The sequence below is a fragment of the Nyctereutes procyonoides genome, unplaced genomic scaffold (assembly GCF_905146905.1).
Source record: "Nyctereutes procyonoides isolate TBG_1078 unplaced genomic scaffold, NYPRO_anot_genome, whole genome shotgun sequence".
NCBI classification, from domain to species: Eukaryota; Metazoa; Chordata; class Mammalia; order Carnivora; family Canidae; genus Nyctereutes; species Nyctereutes procyonoides.
In genome coordinates, this window is record NW_026575042.1 from 35,516,766 (window position 1) to 35,522,847 (window position 6,082).

General features: G+C 43.3%; 1 pseudogene; it reads left to right on the plus strand.

The window, feature by feature from the left end:
* The first annotated feature begins 3,570 nt into the window (after positions 1 to 3,570).
* LOC129506959 (small ubiquitin-related modifier 2-like) lies at positions 3,571 to 5,810 on the plus strand (annotated as a pseudogene).
* The last annotated feature ends 272 nt before the right edge of the window (positions 5,811 to 6,082 follow it).

A 6,082-nucleotide genomic window follows, 5' to 3' on the forward strand; every position in this document is an offset into this window, starting at 1 on the left:
CCTGTGAGGGTCGAGGGAAACTTTTTCCTCTCCTACGGTACTATCACCTTCGCATTCTCCCAGAACTTCCCCTTTTGTCACCCCCGCTAAGGCACCCTTAATTGATTTCTCTTGCATTCGGGGGTTTTGCAGGCGGGGACCCAGCGGGGAGCAGGTGTGGGGCTTTAGAAGTGAGACCTCCAGCGCCCAGGCCGAACCAGGAAGAGAGCTGCTGAGACACTCGGCTACCTAATCCAGTTCTCCTTGCACGCTCAGCAGCCTCCCCTCCCTCTGCATAACAATGGAAGGAAAGAGGAAGTGGGAAAAAAATAAGGTCGTGTAATTGAGTTAGAAGGGGTAATTACCAGGACCCCGGAGCAGAGGGAAAGTACCTCCCAGAAAGAAGAGCTGAAGACCAGCCTACGAGGAATGAGTAACACATACTTGCTGGTGCAGGGGAGCAAAAAAATAAAACCTCAGTGCTGGATTGGCCAGGCACTGGAAAAACCTGAGGTAGGCAGCGAGGACTGGGCTACAGTAGATTCAAGGGAGGAGGAGAGTGAGCTCCAAGCCAGGCGGGGATTTTGCAGCAGCTGCTGTGCCCTGATACTGAGTATCGGTGCCGCAAGGGAGGGATGAGTCACTCCCAGCAGGTCCAAGTTTAGGATTAAAGAGAGAGCCAGTAGGAAGGCACTCAGCAAACACCTTCCTGTGAGAGGGCTAGTGACCATGCTAAAGAGGGATCCCAGTCCGGTACGGGACACCAAGGAAGCCCTGAACCTGCCAGAAGGGCTCATTTGCATGGAGACTGAGCATGAAATGCTGTTTTAAATTGCCTTCCCTTCCTCTCCCCAGAAGTTCCTGCCAGCTTTGCCACCCTTCGCTTGATTTCATAGAGTTGTTTAAAACCAGGGTTGGGGGATCCCTGGGTGGCTCAGCAGTTTGGCGCCTGCCTTTGGCCCAGGGCGCGATCCTGGAGTCCCCGGATCGAGTCCCACGTCGGGCTCCCTGCATGGAGCCTGCTTCTCCCTCCTCCTGTGTCTCTGCCTCTCTCTCTCTATCATAAGTAAATAAATAAATCTTAAAAAAGAATAAAATAAAACCAGGGTTGGGTTAGAGTGGAAGGCGAAGGGACAATGCCAGATTATGGTGGTGAATGTCACATCTTGCTATAGGAGGCAGGGAAGGGCAGGGCGTTTTGAAACGAGAATTCTTGGTTATGGGTGCGGCTGTAAATGCTTCCTGCACCTTGATGCCTCATGGGAGAGAGCTAGCTGCTGTGCGGGGACCCGGCAACAGTGGGCTGGTTTCTTTGAGGAAGTAAAGCCCACCACCCCATCCTGACGTTCATGGTAGTTGAAAGGATGGCAGGACCCGACTGCATCACTCATCCTAAGTCTGTATGGAAACAGAAAATGCCCTGGGCACATACTGACCCGCTGTATGGACTGTTAGTTCACGGTGCCTGAGCAGCCCCTGAAGCAGCATGTTAGAGTCCCATGCAGGGGAGGAGGTTCTTCAAAGGTGACTTTGATTAGATGGTTTTGTGTCTGTTTTGCGGTAACATATATACATCGTGAAATTAGCCATCCTATTTTCTTCTCTAAAGATTTTTTTTAAAGATTTTATTTATTTGTTCATGGGAATACACAGGAGAGAGAGAGAGGCAGAGACACAGGCAGAGGGAGAAGCAGGCTCCATGCAGGGAGCCCGATGTGGGACTCGATCCCGGGTCTCCAGGATCACGCCCTGAGCCCTAGGCGGCGCTAAACCGTTGAGCCATCGGGGCTGCCCCTAAATATTTTTATTTTTATTATTTTTTTTAAATAAATTTTTATTTATGATAGTCACACACACACACACACACACACAGGCAGAGACACAGGCAGAGGGAGAAGCTGGCTCCATGCACCGGGAGCCTGACGTGGGATTCGATCCCGGGTCTCCAGGATCTCGCCCTGGGCCAAAGGCAGGCGCCACACCGCTGCGCCACCCAGGGATCCCCAATATTTTTATTTTTAAGCAGTCTCTACACCTACTGTAGTGTTGGGTTTCGAACTCACAATCCTGAGATCAAGAGTTGCATGTTTCACCGACTGAGCCAGCCAGGCGCCCCTTAACCATTTTAAGATATACAAATTCAATGATGTTAATTAAAACCACAATGTTGTACAACCAGCACCATGATTTCCAAATTTTTTTCATCACTCTAAACAGAACCTCTCTACTCATCTGTGCGTTTATTTTTGTTGTTACTGTTTAAATAACTTTTTCTCGGGTTGCGTGGGTGGCTCAGTGGTTGAGTGTCTACCTTTGGCTCAGGGCATGATCCTGGTCCTGAGGATCGACTCCTGCATGGGGCTCCCTGCAAGGGAGGAACCTATGTCTGTGTCTGCCTCTCTCTCTGTCTCTCGTGGATAAATAAATAAAATATTTAAAAATAGTAATACATAAAAAATAAATAAATAACTTTTTCTCTAGGATATATGTTGATCTCTGCTGGTAGGTGGAGTCAGGTCAAGTTATACAGAGTCAACAGATTTCTTCACCTGAGTTTCTTTTGTCACAGGATTGCTGTGAGGTCTTTTCTGTGTAAACAGCTTTGCTACTTTCCTTCTACATACTCACACTTTTTTTTTTTTAACAAAGTAGGAATTATATCAAACTACTCAAAACTTAGTGCTTAACACTACAACCCTTTTACTTGCTTGCAATTCTGTGAGTCATCAAGTTGGATGGGAATCAACTGAGCATTTCTTTTTCTTTCTTTCTTTCTTTTTTTTTTTTTTAGATTTTATTTATTCATGAGAGACAGAGAGAGAGGCAGAGACATGCAGAGGGAGAAGCAGGCTCCTCTCAGGGAACCCGATTTGGGACTGGATCCTTGAACTCTAGCATCAGGCCCTGAGCTGAAAGCAGAGTTTAACCACTGAGCAATCCAGGTATCCTTCTTCTATTATTGCTAACTAGGGTCATTTATGTCAGTGTAGTCTTCCGGTGGTTTAGCTGGGGCTGAATGATATAATATGACCTCATTCATATGTTGGGAGCTGGCTATGGGCTTGGGTATATATTTCCAGCATGTTACATGGGTGGTAGGGTTCCAAAAGCAGCAAAAGAGAAAGATTAAGACCCCAGTACAACTGGTTTTCAAGCTGCAGTCTGACTCATCATTTGTTAATGTCCCATTGTACAAAGCTAGTCACATGGCCAAATCCAGAATCTTTGTGAGTGAGGACTTCATGAAATCCAGATACATCCAGTGTGGTTCCTTGGGGCCATGATTGCAACAAGGCACCACACCTGCATTTTGCATTTGCTTTCCCTCTTAACAGGATATCTATTCTCCAAGTTGATATAATCATCATAATTACATTTGTAATGAATACACAATAGTCAATCAAATGACTATGCCAAAATGTGCCTAATCATTACTTTATTTTTTTTGTGGTTTGTTCTAATTTTCACTGTTAAATATGTCATTTAGCTCTCCCTCCTTCACCTTGGCCACTTCCTCTGTCTGCCACTCCTGGTGCTACCTTGTGCTTCTTTTGTATAGATCGGTGCCTCTCTTGAAGCGAGGCACTCTCCATGGCTGATGAAAGGCCCAAAGAAGGAATCAAGACTGAGAACAAGGATCTATTAATTTAAAGGTGGTGGGCAGGATGGTCCAGCAGGCAGTGTAAGATTAAGAGGTATACACCTCTTAGTAAACTCTTGAAAGCCCACTGTAAAAAGCTGGGTTTGTCAATGAGGCAGATCAGATTCTGTTTTGATGGGCAGCCAATCAATGGAACAGACACACCTGCACATTTGGAAATGGAAGATGAAGACACACTAGATGTTTTCCAGCTGCAGACAGAAGGCTGTGTATTACAAAGGGAAAGTGAGGGGCATCTGGCTCACTTGGTAGAGCATTCAACTGTTGATCTCAGGAGTGTGAGTTCAAGCCCCAAACCTGTGTTGGTGTAGAGATCCCTTAAAAATAAAATCTTAAAAAAAAAGTAAAAGGGAACCTGCTACTTTACTCCAGAACTTTGTTCCTCCAGACTAAGAAGACATTCTCAATGAGAAAAGCAAAACTTGGTTCCACCACATCCGGATTAATTTGGTATAGTTTTCTCTATTCTCTCATTTTCCTCTTCCCTATTCCTTTGTTGTACATAAAGTAATTGTGTATGTACATAAGCACATTACATTTTTTTTCATTTTTTTTAACTAAATGGCCAGTAGTGTGTTTCAATGGACATCAAATGGAGATGGGATACAGGAAAATACTGGTTCTATGGGACAGCCCAGGTGGCTCAGCGGTTTAGCACTTGCCTTTGGCCCAGGGTGTGATCCTGGAGTCCTGGGAACTAGTCCCACATCGGGCTCCCTGGGTGGAGCCTACTTCTCCCTCTGCCTGTGTCTCTGCTTCTCTCTCTGTCTCTCAAAAATAAATAAATAAAATCTTAAAGAAGAATACTGGTTCTATGAAAATACCCCCCTACTCCATTAATGGCATACTCATTTATATTCCAGTAAGTTATTTTCCTTTCACTGTTTAACAAAAAAGGACAGCATAAAAAGCCTTGCATACCTTGTTCAAATGGATAATTTTAACGTTTTTCATTTATCAATGTAAAACCAAGGACGATTTTATAACATTTTTGCATGTAACTGTTACATGTAGGGCACTCTATCTTTAAGTAGGAATAAATTACTTGAAAAGAAGTGAAAACTAGGGTCAGGTGGCTCAGTCGGTTAAGCGTCTGCCTTCAGCTCAGGTCAGGATCCCAGGATCCTCCATTGGGCTCCCTGCTCAGCGGGGAACCTGCTTCTCCCTCTGCCTCTCCCTCTCCTCTCTCTTGCTCTCTTTCTCTCTCTCAAATAAATAAGAAAAAAAATCTTAAAAAAAAAAAGAAATGAAATGTAGGTAGTTCTCCCTTCAAGTGTCTTGTTCTATAAACTTCTTTTTCTCTAAAAAAAAGTTATTGGAACATCTGGGTGGCTCAGTGGTTGAGCATCTGCCTTTGGCTCAGGTAATGATCGCAGGATTTTACTGTTTCAGTAAAATCTTGTAGCATCCAAAAATCGTCAACTATAGATGTCAAAGGCTGCTGCTGGCCCAAAAAAAACAAAAAAAACAAAAAAAAAAAAACATTTAAATACTCCTCCCCTTTTTTTGCTTCTAAAAGATAAGGGATATGGGTTTGTAAAAAGAAAAGAAAAATCTATATATATGTATATGTAGAGAGAGAAATATCCCCTGTTGACCGTTTTTAAAAGGTTCCAGATTGGATACGTGTTTCAACCAAATTTTAACATGAATGAGAGCATAGTAGGCAGGAAGAACACTTGATACAACTATGCAGATTTCATAAATGTGCAATAAAAGTATTTGTTGTTCCTTTAAAAAAAAAAGGGTCCTGGGATCCAGTCCCCCATTGGGGTCCCTACAGGGAGCCTGCTTCTCCCTCTGCCTGTGTCTCTGCCTCTCTCCGTGTGTCTCTCATAAATAAATAAATAAATAAATAAATAAATAAATAAATAAATAGATTCTTTAAAAAAATTATTAAACAGATATTTATTGAGTACCTACTATGTGTAAGGAATTATTCACAAGGACTAAGGATGCCTGTTTACTTAGAATTTTTTCAGGAGAAATTCAGACAAACATGAATATATAACATGTACTGTGGAGAAAAAGCAGGGAAGGGAGATTAGAACCCGAAGAGAAGTGGGTGGAGGGTAGGTTTGGTATTTTAGCTCTGAGCCACCTAAGCGTCCTTGTAGTCTTTTATCTTGACCACTTCAATCTTTTGCACCTTCTAGCTTTTGAGCTGTAATTGGTATTTTCTGTTGCTCTAGGGTATATGTACATGGGGGGAGACATATTAAGTGGCACACGCATACGCACGCACAAACATGGTCAGGATCACACTTTGACATATACATGTTTCCTGGTGTGAAAAAAAATCAGGCATAAAATATCTAGAATCATAAAGGGTCAAATAACAGGGGAAACCAATTTTTTAATCAGGGGACTTAGGTAGCTATTTCTTTGAATAGCAGCTGTATCTTGGCCCTGAAGACAAATAAAAGGTTCCTTGGCAGGGGT